Source organism: Heterodontus francisci, chromosome 34, assembly GCF_036365525.1.
Source record: "Heterodontus francisci isolate sHetFra1 chromosome 34, sHetFra1.hap1, whole genome shotgun sequence".
Classification (NCBI taxonomy): domain Eukaryota; kingdom Metazoa; phylum Chordata; class Chondrichthyes; order Heterodontiformes; family Heterodontidae; genus Heterodontus; species Heterodontus francisci.
In genome coordinates, this window is record NC_090404.1 from 10,431,100 (window position 1) to 10,446,066 (window position 14,967).

Here is a 14,967-nt window from a genome sequence, read left to right on the forward strand (position 1 = left end):
CTATCTGCACTAGTATTGTGTAGTGAAGCAGGGTTCATTAGTAATGTCATAGTAAAAGATGTACTGGGAAATAGTGATCATAATACCATGTTAAGCTTAAAAGTGTCATACTCCAATCACAAACAAGAATCTTAAACGTAAACAACGCCAATTACGTAGATATTAAGGGAGAACCGGCGAAAGTAAATTGGTAAGTAGGCAAAAAGTTATGGCGGTAAATTATCAGTGGGAAACCTTTAAAGAAACTATTCAAAATGTTCAACAAAAATACATTCCATTGAAAAGCAAAAGCTCAGCAAGAACGATCCACCCGTGGCTATCAGATTAAAAGAAGAGACTTACAATGCTGCAAAAAAGAGTAGCAAGTCTCAGGTTTGGGAGTGTTTTAGAAACCAGAAACGGGCCACCAAAAAGTTGATAAAAAAGGAAAAAAAAAAGAATATGAGAGTAAGTTAGCCAGTAGTACAAAAGACTGTAAGATCTTTCATAGGAATATAAAGAGGAAGAGAGCAGCTAAAGTAAACGTTGGTCCCTTTGAAGAAGAAAGAGGAGAAATTATCATGGGGAATGAAGAAATGGCAGAGGCATTGAACAAATAATTTGTGTCCGTCTTCAAAGTAGAAGACATAAGTTCCATACCAGAAATAGATGGCAACCTAGGGTCTAAAAACAGTGAGGAAATTGAGGAACTTAATATCAGCAGTGAAAAATTATTGGCGAAACATAAGGGCCTAAAATCTGCCAAATACCCGGGAACTGATGGCCTATACTCTTGGGTTCTAAAAACGATTGCTGCAGAGACATTGGATGCGCTAGCTATGAGCTTCCAAAATTCCTCAGATTCGGGGACTGTCCCATCAGATTGGAAGTTAGCAAATGTTACAATGCTTTTCAAGAAAGGCGGGAAAGAGAAAACAATGAACCACAGGCCATATAGCCTTACATCAGTCGTTGCAAAAACGATATAATTATTATTAAGGAAGTTAAAAAAAACCACACTATGATTAGAACAAGTCAACATGGTTTTAAAAGGAAATCCTGCTTGACAAATTTATTAGAGTTTTTTGAGGATGTCACTAGCATGGTAGATAAAGGGGAACCAGTAGATGTAGTAAAACAGGATTTTCAGAAGGCATTCGATAAGGTGCCACACAAACGGTTAATAGCCAAGGGCTCATGGACTTGGGAGTAATATATTAACATGTGTTGGTTAACGGATAGGAAGCAAAAAGTGGGCATGAAAGGGGCATTTTGAAGTTCGCAGGCAATGAATAGTGGAGTGCCACAAGGATCAGTGCAGGGGCCTCAGCTATTCACAATATATATTCATCACTTAGAAGAAGAGGCAGAGAGTAATGTATCTAAGTTTGCTGATGATACAAAGGTCGGTGAAACGGTTAGCTGTGAGGAGGATGTAGGGAGGCTGCAAAGAGATATAGACAGGTTAAGTGAGTGGGCAACAAGATGACAGATGGGAGAGAATGTAGGGAAGTGTGAAGTTGTTCATTTTAGTCGTAAGAATAGAAAAGCAGAATATTTTCAAAAGGTGTGAAGCTTGAAAGTATTGATGCTCAAAGAGATTTGGGTGCACTTGTAGAAGGAACAAAAAAAGTTAGCATGCAGGTGCAGCAAGAGATTAGGAAGGTAAATGGCATGTTGGACTTTATTTCTTTTTTTTATTCATTCATGGGATATGGGTGTCGCTGGCCAGGCCAGCATTTATTGCCCATCCCTAATTTCCCTTGAGAAGGTGGTGATGAGCTGCCTTCTTGAACCGCTGCAGTCCATTTGGGGTAGGTATACCCACAGTGCTGTTAGGAAGGGAGTTCCAGGATTTTGACCGAGCGACAGTGAAGGAACGGCGATATAGTTCCAAGTCAGGATGGTGTGTGACTTGGAGGGGAACTTGCAGGTGGCGGTGTTCCCATGCATTTGCCGTCCTTGTCCTTCTAGTTGGTAGAGGTCGCCGGTTTGGAAGGTGCTGTCTAAGGAGGCTTGCTGCATTGCTGCAGTGCACCTTGCAGATGGTACACACTGCTGCCACTGTGCGTCGGTGGTGGAGGGAGTATAAGTTTGCAGATGGGATGCCAATCAAGCGGGCTGCTTTGTCCTGGATGGTGTCGAGCTTCTTGAGTGTTGTTGGAGCTGCACCCATCCAAGCAAGTGGAAAGTATTCCATCACACTCCTGACTTGTACTTTGTAGATGGTGGACAGGCTTTTGGGAGTCCGGAGGTGAGTTACTCGCCTCAGGATTCCTAGCCTCTGACGTGCTCTTGTAGCCACGGTATTTATATGGCTACTCCAGTTCAGTTTCTGGTCAGTGGTAGCCCCTAAGTTGTTGATAGTGGGGGATTCAGAGATGGTAATGCCATTGAATGTCAAGGGGAGATGGTTATTTTCTCTCTTGTTGGAGATGGTCATTGCCTGGCACTTGTGTGGCGCGAATGTTACTTGCCACTTATCAGCCCAAGCCTGGATATTGTCCAGGCCTTGCTGCATTTCTACACGGACTGCTTCAGTATCTGAGGAGTCAGGAATGGTGCTGAATATTGAGCAATCATCAGCGAACATCCCCACTTCTGACCTTATGATTGAAGGAAGTTCATTGATGAAGCAGCTGAAGATGGTTGGGCCTCGGACACTACCCTGAGGAACTCGTGCAGTGATGTCCTGGCGCTCAGATGATTAACCTCCAACAACCACAACCATCTTCCTTTGCGCTAGGTATGACTCCAGCCATTGGAGGGTTTCCCCCCTGATTCCCATTGACCTCAGTTTTGCTAGGGCTCCTTGATGTCATACTCGGTCAACTGCTGCCTTGATGTCAAGGGCAGTCACTCTCACCTCACCTCTTGAGTTCAGCTCTTTTTTCCATGTTTGAACCAGGGCTGTAATGAGGTCAGGTTCTCAAGGAGATGACAAGGAGATTGGAGTACAGGAATAGAGACGTTTTGCTGCAATTGTACAGAGTTTTGGTGAAACCACATCTGGAGTACTGTGTACAGTTTAATTCTCCACATTTAAGGAACGATATACTTGCATTGGAGGCGGTACAGCAAAGGTTCACTAGATTGGTCCCTGGGATGAGGGTTTGTCCTATGATGAGAGGCTGAGTAAATTGGGCCTATATTTTCTGTAGTTTAGAAGAACGGGAGGCGTTCTCATTGAAACATACAAGATTCTGAAGGAGCTGGATAGGGTAGATACTGAGCGATTGTTTCCGCTGGCTGAGGAATCCAAAATACTGGGGAACAGTCTCAGGATAAGGGGACGATTATTTCGGTCTGAGGTGAGGGAAATTACTTCTCTCAAAGGGTCGTGAATCTTTGGAATTCTCTACCCCAGAAAGTTATGGATGCTCCATCGTTGAATACATTTGCGGCTCGGACTGAAATTTTTTTTGTCTCTCAGGGAATCAGGGCATATGGCGAATGGGCCGGAAAGTGGAATTGAAGCCCAAGATCAGCCATATCGTATTGAATGGCGAAGCAGTCTCGCGAGGATGCATGGTCTGCTCCTGCCTCTATGCCCTGTGTCCTTGTGGTCTTGTATGATCAGGATTTTGTACAGCTCTCTCCGTGTTCTGTATCACTGTGTGTCTGTAATCCCCACCATGTTCAGGTTTTTATACAGCTCTCTCCGTGATCTGTATCACTGTGTGTTTGTAATCCCCACCGTGTTCAGGTTTTTGTACAGCTCTCTCCGTGTTCTGTATCACTGTGTGTCTGTAATCCCCACCTTGTTCAGGTTTTTGTACAGCTCTCTGCGTGTTCTGTATCACTGTGTGTCTGTAATCCCACCATGTTCAGGTTTTTGTACAGCTCTCTCCGTGTTCTGTATCACTGTGTGTCTGTAATCCCACCAGGTTCAGTTTTTTGTACAACTCTCTCCGTGTTCTGTATCACTGTGTGTCTGTAATCCCCACCTTGTTCAGGTTTTTGTACAGCTCTCTCCGTGTTCTGTATCACTGTGTGTCTGTAATCCCACCATGTTCAGGTTTTTGTACAGCTCTCTCCGTGCTCTGTATCACTGTGTGTCTGTAATCCCCACCTTGTTCAGGTTTTTGTACAGCTCTCTCCGTGTTCTGTATCACTGTGTGTCTGTAATCCCACCATGTTCAGGTTTTTGTACAGCTCTCTCCGTGTTCTGTATCACTATGTGTCTGTAATCCCACCATGTTCAGTTTTTTGTACAGCTCTCTCCGTGTTCTGTATCACTGTGTGTCTGTAATCCCCACCTTGTTCAGGTTTTTGTACAGCTCTCTCCGTGTTCTGTATCACTGTATGTCTGTAATCCCCACCTTGTTCAGGTTTTTGTACAGCTCTCTCCGTGTTCTGTATCACTGTGTGTCTGTAATCCCACCATGTTCAGGTTTTTGTACAGCTCTCTCCGTGCACTGTATCACTGTGCTCCACGTCGACTCAGTGCACAGTAATACACAGCTGAGTCACTCAGTTGTAGTTTGGAGATGTTTAACTGGCTGCTTTTCTCGGCAGGATTTATTGATGCAGAAATTCGTCCCCCGGCTGCGTTTTCCTTATTCTGGTCTCCTGAAGTGTGTATCTGAAGCAGGTATCTCGGAGCCTGCCCTGGGGACTGACGGTACCAGTGTACTGTGTACTGACAGAACCCTGAATATTCGCAGCTTAAAGTAACAGTGTCACCGGCAGCAGAGGTTTGTAGAGGCGGACTCCGGGACACCAGGGAACTGGAATCTGCAGGATAAAAATGTGATATTGTGATATCTTTAGTTGCTGTTTACAAGGATAAACCTGTCAATCAAGTCATTGGTTCTTCATTGGAAGCTCGTTCAAACTTCATCCACTTTAATTGGGAAATGAACAAACTAGGAGCTGCGGAGAAATTTATTTAGTCAGCGAGTTGTTCTGAGCCGGAATGCACTGCGTGAAAAGGCGGTGGAAGCAGATTCAATAATAGCTTTCAACAGGGAATTGAATAGATAACGGAGAAGGAAGAATTGTCTATGAGGAAAGAAAAAGGCAAGTGGGACTAATTGAAAAGTTCTATCATAGATCTGGCACAGACAAGATGGACGGAATGATTTCATTTCGTGTTGCATGTTTCTATAACTTCAATTAAATTTATGTTTCTATTTTTCTTGGTGAAAGACCAACTGTGAAAATATTTTAATATAAAAGCAAAACCTGCGGATGCTGAAAATCTGAAATAAAAACAGAAAGTGCTGGAAACACTCAGCAGGTCTGGCAACATCTGTGGAGAGAGGAACAGAGTTAATGTTTCATCAGAACTAGCAAAGGTTAGAAATAGGCTTTGCACAAGTGAAAAGAGGGAGGGGGAAGAAGAACAAAAGTGAAGCTGTGTGATCGGGCAGATGGTATGAGGGAGTGAATGACAGGGATGTCACCAAACAAAGACAAAGGGAGTGGTAATACTTGCAGTAAAAGTCAAAGCATTAGTCCAGAGAGCGAGTTAACGACAGAATAATGAACAGCTCTGTCCAAATGCAAAGCCATGAAAAACAAGTTTAGGACAGGCACATGGTTAAAAAATAAAATAAAATAAACAGTCTTGCTCTGAAATTGTTGAACTCAATGTTAAATCCAGAAGGCTGCGGAGTGCCTTATCGGAAAATGAGGGGCTATTCCTCGAGGTTGCGTTGATGCTCACTGAAGCACTGCAGCAGGCGAAGGACACAAATGTTGTCATAAGGGCAGGGTGGTGAAATAAAATGGCCAGCAACCGGAAGCTCGGGGTCATGCTTGCAGACTGAGCGGAGTGTTCTGCAAAGTGTAAACATTTTAATAGTCTGCTCTCCTCACGGAGTCAACAACCGTCTTCCAAAATATTTCGACCGAGCGTAGTCCAGTTGTGTTATATTCAACTGAGCACAGCAAGATGCAACAAAAACAGTGAGATTATTAGCACGATTGAGTCAAGTGACGTTTACCATCTGTATTTTGAAGATCAGAGTTTAACAGAAGTTTCACCCTTCAAGGGAGCTCCTGCCTGCCTCAAACTCTGTTTGTTTATTTTTCCAAATAAGGGGCCAGTTTTGTTCTGTTGCACTTCAATATCGGATTTATATGGGGACTTCACTTTGTGCTATTTGTAGTCTTTACTATCATGAGAACCTGTGCTGAAGTCTCTCAGTTGTCGGTTGGATTCAGTCTGTGCAGTTTCCGCAGTGGTTTTACTGTTACTGGGAACTGGCTCTTCCGGCTCTCTGACAACTTCAATTCCTTCAGCCCATTAACAAGGCTGAATTTCTCTAAGTATAATATTATACAGACTCTGCAGAACAGGAACAGGCCTTTCGACCCAACTGGTCAATTCCAATTTTATACTCCACAGGAGTCACCTCCCACTTTCATAACCTCTTTCCATCCTGGACTCTTTCTCGCTTTATTCCTTTCCCCCTCCTGTATTTTACAAGCCTCCCCTAAAGTTCATCAATGCCACATTCCCAAACTACTCCCTGTGGCAGCTAGTTCCACGTTCTGACTACTCCCTGTGAAAATACATTCTTCCTAATGTCTTTGTTTGTTCTGTCTGTGAATATTTTATATTTAAAGTTCTTTCTTCTGGACTCACCGACAATTGAAAACATTTTCTCCACTTAACTTTAGAATTTTAATTATGTCCACCAGGCCTCCTCGTTGTTCCAGTTCTGATGAAATGTCACTGACCAGAAATGTTAACTGTGCATCTCTCTCCACTGATGCTGCCAGACCTGCTGAGCATTTCCAGCACTGTCTGTTTTGATTTTAGTTTTACAGCATCTGCAGTATTTTGCTTTTATCTCCTCTTGTCTTCTCAGTTACAGAGATAAGAGCCTCAGGCTGTTCAGTCTTTCCAGATAGATGTGGGTTGCTGTTAATGTCTTTTCTCAGGGGTCTTAGAAATACAAGGTTGAGAAAATGTCCGACCTACAATCACAGTCCGTCCGCCAGTAAAGCTCATTCCCGGCGTTTGATTCTACTTTGAGCAGCCCTGAGATCAGTGCCTTCAGACTCCTGCCTGGCCTGTGAAGTCTGGTATGTCTCTCCCTTTCGGTGAATTATTTCTTGCTGGTACTAAATGGACTTTCTTGCAGTTTGCACTCGTTCCCTCAGCTGTTCCTGTGCCTCTTTATTTTATCAAAAATTAGTTCCTCGCCCTGACTCGCTCACTGCGCAGTGTTATTTCAATTAACAGTAACCAAGGAGGTAGATGCATTCCTATCACTCATACATCAAAAAGTATTGCAGAGAATTTCACAGAATGCACAGCGGAATCAGGCCATTCGGCCGAACCAGTCAATGCCGTTGTACATACTCCACACGAGCCACCTTACACGCGACTTCATCTCACGCTATCAAGATATCATTCCATTCTTTTGTCTCTCAAGTGTTCCTGTAGTTTTCTCTTGATTGCATTGATCCTGTTCACCTCAACTACTTCAGGTGACAGCGAGTTACACATTCTCACCACTCTCTGAGGCTAGTCATTCCTCCTGAATTGTTTTGTGGTTCGATTGAGAACACAATATAAGAGCATGAGAGAGATGAGGAACTGCAGACCATATGAGCAATGTGGAGAGCCTAGAACTCGGGGTCAAAATCTCATTTATAGAATCATAGAACAGTTGCATCCCGAAGGAGGCCATGTGTTCCGTGGTGTCCGCGCTTGCGCGCTGAAGGAGCAATTCACCTAGTGCCTAGGAATGTGATTAAAAGAAATTTCTTCCTTCAAGTAGTTGTGACTGTTTGAACTTCTGTAACCTAGAAGGCTGTGGATGTTCAGCCGATAACAACAACAGGTTTGGTCTCAGCAAAGCTCTCGAGAATTGCAGCAAGACATCCTTACTCCTGGCTCCAACGCCCTTGCAACAAATTCTAACATATCGACTCCCTTTCCAATTGCTTTCTGTATCTGCATGTTAACGTTCTGAGATTGCAATTCCTATCAGAATGGACAGGAGTATGTTTTTAGATGTGAACAGAGACAGTAGACAATAGTAATGCAGTGGATACAACTTATCTTTTTTTGTCAGAAGGCCTTGACTTAGGTATTCCGTAACAGATTAATGAATAACGCCAGAGTCAGGGGACATGTGGAAGAATGGATTGCTAGCTGGCTTCAAGGCAAGAAGCATGGAGTGGGAGTAAAGGATAGTTATTGAGAATGTAAGAAGGTGGGAAGTATTATTCCCCAAGGATGAGTGCTGGGGCGACTACTGTAGACAATTTACATCAACAATTTTCACTAACAATTTGGACTTTGGAATCAAAAACAGATTTCCTAAATTTGTGAATGGCATAAAATCGGTGGGTGAGGGCTGGGGGGTTGGGAGAGGAAGGGGGTGGGGGGTGGGGGGTTTGTTGTCGTTGTCAGTACTGAGGAGGACTGCAAAAAATTGCAGGAGTACATTAATAAACTTGCAGAATAATTGGCCAATACATTTCAACACAGATTAATGTGAGATTGTACATTTTGGTAGGAAGAATAGAGAGGTCATTATTACTTGAAAGGTATGAGTACAGGTGGGTTGGAGGAACAAAGGGATCTCGTAGCACAAATACACCAATCAATTAAAGTTGCACCACAGGTTAGTAAGACCGTAAAAAAAAAAGCAAACCAAGCTCAATGCTTTATTTCAAGAGGGATGGAATGGAAAAGTCGGGATGTTATGGTAAACCTGTATTGAACCTTGGTTAAACCACACTTAGAGTACTGAATGTAGTTCTGGTCGTCTTATAATAAAAAGGAGATGGGGGCACTCGAGTGAGTGCAGAGAAGATTTACAGGGATAACACCAGAAATGCATGGGTATACATATAAGAAAAATGATGAATAGGCCGTGTCTCTTTTTTCTTGAGAATAGAAGGGTGAGGGGTGAATTAGTAGAGGTCTTTAAAATTATGAAAGGTTTTGACAGAGTGAATGCAGACCAAATGTTTCCACTTATGGGGAAGAATATAACTAGAGACCGTCAATATAAGATAGTCACCAAGAAATCCAATAAGGAATTCAGAAGAAACTTCTTTAATCAGAGAGTGATGAGAAGGTCGAAATTACTCCATGGGGAGTGGTTGAACCGAATAGTATAGATGTATTTAAGGAGAACTTAGACAGGCATATGAGGGAGACGGGAATAAAGGGTTACAATGATAGATTTAGATGTTGAAAGGCTTGAGTGGAGTATGATCGCCAGCATAGACTACTTGGGCTGATTGGTTTGTTTCTATAAAAGCAAAATACTGCGGATGCTGGAAATCTGAAACAAAAACAAGAAATGCTGGAATCACTCAGCAGGTCTGGCAGCATCTGTGGAAAGAGAAGCAGAGTTAACGTTTCGGGTCAGTGACCCTTCTTCGGAACTCCGAAGAAGGGTCACTGACCCGAAACGTTAACTCTGCTTCTCTTTCCACAGATGCTGCCAAACCTGCTGAGTGATTCCAGCATTTCTTGTTTTGGTTTGTTTCTATGTCGCATATACTATGTAACCCTATGTGTGTAATAATTTCACACTTTCCCGCATTATTCTCAGCCTGCCACATTCTTGCCCAGTCACTTAACCTATCTATGTCCCTTTGCAGCGTCCTTTCACTCTCTTCACAACTTATTTTCCCATCTAGCTTTGTATGCTCAGCAAACCAGGATGTACTACACTCAGTCCCTCATCTAAGTCATTGATTTAGATTGGAAAAAGCTGAGGTCCAAACACCGATCCTTGTGTCACGCCGCTAGTTACACTCTGTCATTCCAAAAATGGTCTGTTTATTCCAACTCTGTTTTTTGTAATTTAACAAACCCTAAATGCATGGTAATGCCAATCCCAATCCCATGAGACCTAATCCTCTGCAACGACATACTATGAGGCATCTTATCGAATGTCTTTTGAAAATCGAAATATAATGCATCCACCGGCTTCTTTTTAATTACCCTTCGAGAGAAACCCCAAAAAACCAGAACATATTTGTCAAACAGGATTTCTCCTTCACAAAACCAGGTTGATTCTGCCTAATTATATTCTGATGTTCCGATTGCCCTATTACCATGTCCCCAATGATAGATTCTAATATTGTATATATTACTGATGTCAGTTGGCCTATAGTTCCCTGTTTTCTCTCTCTCTCTCCTTTCTGGAACAACGGGTTACATTTTCTACTTTCCAATCAATGGTACCGTTCTAGAATCTAAATCATTCTCAGATCAAACCAATAAGTTCACTCTCTCTGCAGATAGCTCTTTTAAAACCTTAGGCCGAGGCAATCGGTTACACAGAACATAGAACATAGAACAGTACAGCACAGTACAGGCCTTTCGGCCCACGATGTTGTGCCGAAACTTTAACCTACTCTAAGATCAAACTAACTATCTACCCTTCATTCTACTATCATCCATGTACCTATCCAAGAGTCGCTTAAATGCCCCTAATGTATCTGCTTCTACTACCACCGCTGGCAGTGCATTCCATGTACCCACCACTCTCTGTGTAAAGAACCTACCTCTGACATCTCCCCTAAACCTTCCTCCAATCACCTTAAAATTATGCCCCCTGGTGATAGACATTTCCACCCTGGGAAAAACTCTCTGGCTATCCACTGTCTCTATGCCTCTCATCATCTTGTACACCTCTATCAAGTCACCTCTCATCCTTCTTCGCTCCAATGAAACCCTCCCCAACAGAACTATCAAATCTCCCTGCAAGGATATTAGTTCCTGTCGTGATAAAGCGCAGCCCGTCCATCTGGTACAGGTCCCACCTGCCCCAGAAACAATCCAATGCCTCTGAATCCAGATGTCCTCCCTCCTCTACCAATTCTCCAGCCACGTGTTCAATCGATCAATTCTCCTATTCCTATGCTCGTGGCACTGGGAGTATTCCGGAAATTACTGCTTTGGAGATCCTGCTTTTTAATTTCCTTGTACCCCTCTATCAAGTCACCTCTTATCCTTCTTCGCTCCAATGAGAAAAGCCCTAGCTCCCTCAATCTTTCTTCGTAAGACATGCCCTCCAGTCCAGGCAGCATCCTGGTAAATCTCCTTTGCACCCTCTCGAAAGCTTCCACATCCTTCCTAAAATGAGGCGACCAGAAATGAACACAATATTCCAAGTGTGGTCGATCCAGGGCCTGATAGAGCTGCAACATAACCTCGCGGCTCTTAAACTCAATCCCCCTGTTAATGAAAGCCAACACACCATACGCCTTCTTAACAACCCTATCAACTTGGGTGGCAACTTTGAGCGATCTATGGACATGGACCCCAAGATTCCTCTGTTCCTCCACACTACCAAGAATCCTGTCTTTAAGCCTATATTCAGCATTCAAATTCGACCTTCCAAAATGAATCACCACACTTTTCCAGGTAGAACTCGATCTGCCACTTCTCAGCCCAGCTCTGCATCCTGTCAATGTCCCGTTGTAACCTACAACAGCCTTCCACACTATCCACAACTCCAGCAACCTTCGTGTCATCGGCAAACTTGCTACCCAGCATTCCACTTCCTCATCCAAGTCATTTATAAAAATCACAAAGAGCAGAGGTCCCAGAACAGATCCCTGCGGAACACCACTGGTCACCGAGCTCCATGCTGAATACTTTCCATCTACTACCACCCTCTGTCTTCTATGGGCCAGCCAATTTTGTATCCAGACAGCCAACGTCCCCTATATCCCATGCCTCCTCACTTTCTGAATGAGCCTACCATGGGGAACCTTATCAAACGCCTTGCTAAAATCCATATACACCACATCCACTGCTCTTCCTTCATCAATGTGTTTTGTCACATCTTCAAAGAATTCAATAAGCCTTGTGAGGCATGCCCTACCCCTCACAAAGCCACGCTGATGGTCTCTAATCAAACCATGTTTTCCAAAAAATCATAAATTCTGTCTCTCAGAATCCTCTCCAACAATTTGACCACTACAGACGTAAGACTGATTGGTCTATATTTCCCAGGGTTATCCCTATTCCCTTTCTTGAACAAGGGAACAACATTTGCCACCCTCCAATCATCCGGTACTACTCCAGTGGACAGTGTGGACGCAAAGATCATCGCCAAAGGCGCAGCAATCTCTTCCCTCGCTTCCCGTAATATCCTTGGGTATATCTCGTCTGGCCCCGCGGACTTATCTGTCCTCATATCATTCAAACGTTCCAGCACATCCTCCCTCTTAACCTCAACCTGTTCGAGCATATCAGCCTGTTCCACGCTGTTCTCACAAACGACCAGGTCCCTCTCACTAGTGAATACTGAAGCAAAGTATTCATTTAGGACCTCCCCTACCTCCTCCGACTCCAGGCACAAGTTCCCTCCACTATCCCTGATCGGCCCTACCCTCACTCTGGCCATCCTCTTGTTCCTCACATGAGTGTAGAACGCCTTGGGAATTTCCTTAATCCTATCCACCAAGACTTTTTCATGTCCCCTTCTAGCTCTCCTAAGTCAGTTCTTCAGTTCCTTCCTAGCTACCTTGTAACCTTCTAGAGCCCTGTCTGATCCTTGCTTCCTCAACCTTAAGTAAGCTTCCTTCTTCCTCTTGACTAGCTGTTCCACATCTCTTGTCATCCAAGGTTCCTTCCCCCTACCATCCCCTCCTTGCCTCATCGGGACAAACCTATCCAGCAGTCGCAGCAAGTGCTCCCTAAACAACCTCCACATTTCTGTCGTGCATTTCCCTGAGAACATCTGATCCCTGTTTATGCTCCCCAGTTCCTGCCTAATAGCATTGTAATTCCCCCTCCCTCAATTAAATATTTTCCCATCCCGTCTGCTCCTGTCCCTCTCCATGACTATAGTAAAGGTCAGGGAGTTGTGATCACTATCACCGAAATGCTCGCCCACCGAGAGATCTGCCACCTGGCCTGGTTCGTTGCCAAGTACCAAGTCCAACATAGCCTCCCCTCTAGTCGGCCTATCTACATATTGAGTCAGGAAACCTTCCTGGACACACCTGACAAGAACTGCTCCATCCAAACTATTTGCACTAAGGAGGTTCCACTCAATATTAGGGAAGTTGAAGTCACCCATGACAACAACCCTGTTACTTCTGCACCTTTCCAAAATCTGCTTCCCAATCTGTTCCTCCGTGTCTCTGTTGCTATTGGGGGGGTGGGGTCTATAGAAAACTCCCAATAAAGTGATTGCTCCTTTCCTGTTTCTGACTTCCACCCATAATGACTCAGTAGACAAACCCTCCTCGACGACCTCCCTTTCTGCAGCTGTGATACTATCCCTGATTAGCAATGCCACTCCCCCACCTCTTTTACCTCCCTCGCTATTCCTTTTGAAACATCTAAACCCCGGAAAATCCAACATCCATTCCTGCCCCTGTGATATCCACGTCTCCATGATGGCCACAACATCGTAGCTCCAAGTACTGATCCATGCTCTAAGTTCATCACCCTTATTTCTGACACTTCTTGCGTTAAAATAGACACACTACAACCCATCATACTGTCTGCAACTTTGTCGTGTCAATTGTCTAACCTTCCTCACAGACTCTCTGCACTCGGTATCTGCCTGTTCAACATCTATTTGTGGATTTGTGAGCTTTTAATCCCATTAATTTTTCAGTATCTTTTCTTTATTAATATTAATTGCTTTAACTTCTTGTCTCCAATTAGCCACCTGATACTTCACAGTTCCAATTAAGAACATAGGAGGAGGAGGAGGCCATTCAGCCCATTGAGCCTGCCCTGCCATTCAATAGGATCATGGCTGATCATCCACTTCAATGCCTTTTCCCTACACTATCCCCATATCCCCTTAAGTCATTTGTATTTAGAAATCTATAAATCTCTGCTTTAAACATACTCAATGACTGAGCCGTCTGGGGTGGAGAATTCCAAAGATTAACAACCATCTGAGTTAAGACATTTATCCTCATCTTTGTCCTAAGTGACTTCCCCCTTATTTTGAAATTGTGCCCCCTGGTTCTAGCCTCCCCAAAAAGGGGAAACATGTTAGCTGCATCTACCCTGTCTATCCCTTTAACTATTTTGTAGGTTTCAATGAGTTCACCTCTCATACTTCAAAACTCTGGAGAATACAGGCCCAGTTTCCCCAATTTCTCTTCATAGGACAGTGCTACCATCCCGGGAACAAGTCTGATGAATTTTCGTTGCTCGCCCTCTATGGCAATAATATCATTCCTAAAGAAAGGGGACCAAAACTGCACACAGTACTCCAAGTACGGTCTAACCAAGGTTCTAAACAATTGAAGCAAGACTTCACTATTCCTGTACTCAAATCCTCTTGTGATAAAGGCTAACATACCATTAACCTTCTAAATTGCTTGCTGCACTTGCATGTTGGCTTTCAGTGATCTATTGACAAAGTGACAAGGACACCCAAGTCCCTTTGTACATCTACACTTTATAATCTTTTATCATTTAAGAAATACTCTGCACATCGATTCCTCCTACCAAAGTGGATAATCTCATATTTTTCCACATTATATTTCATCTGCCACATTCTTGCCCACTCACTAAGTCTGTCCATTCCCCTTAAAGCTGTTTCATATCTTCCTCACAACACACATTCCAAGCCAGTTTTGTGCCATCCGCAAACTTGGAAATATTACATTTGGTCACCACATCCAAATCATTGATATATATTGTGAACAGCTGGGGCCGAAGCACTAATCCCTGCGTACCCCACTAGCCATAGCCTGCTAAGGCGAGAATGACACGTTTATCTCTACTCTCTGTTTTCTGCCTGTTAACCAATCCTTAATCTATGCCAGTATATTACGGCCTATCCACGTGCTTCAATTTTGCTAACCAACCTCCTGTGGGGTCTTTATCAAAAGCCTTCTGAAAATCCAAGTATACCACATCCACCGATTCCCCTTTATCAATTCTATTAGTAACATCCTCAAAAACCTCCAACAGGTGCGTCAAACATGATTTCCCATTCATAAATTCATCTTGACTATTCCCAATCAGATCATTATTATCCAAGAGTCCATTTATCACATCCTTTTGAATAGATT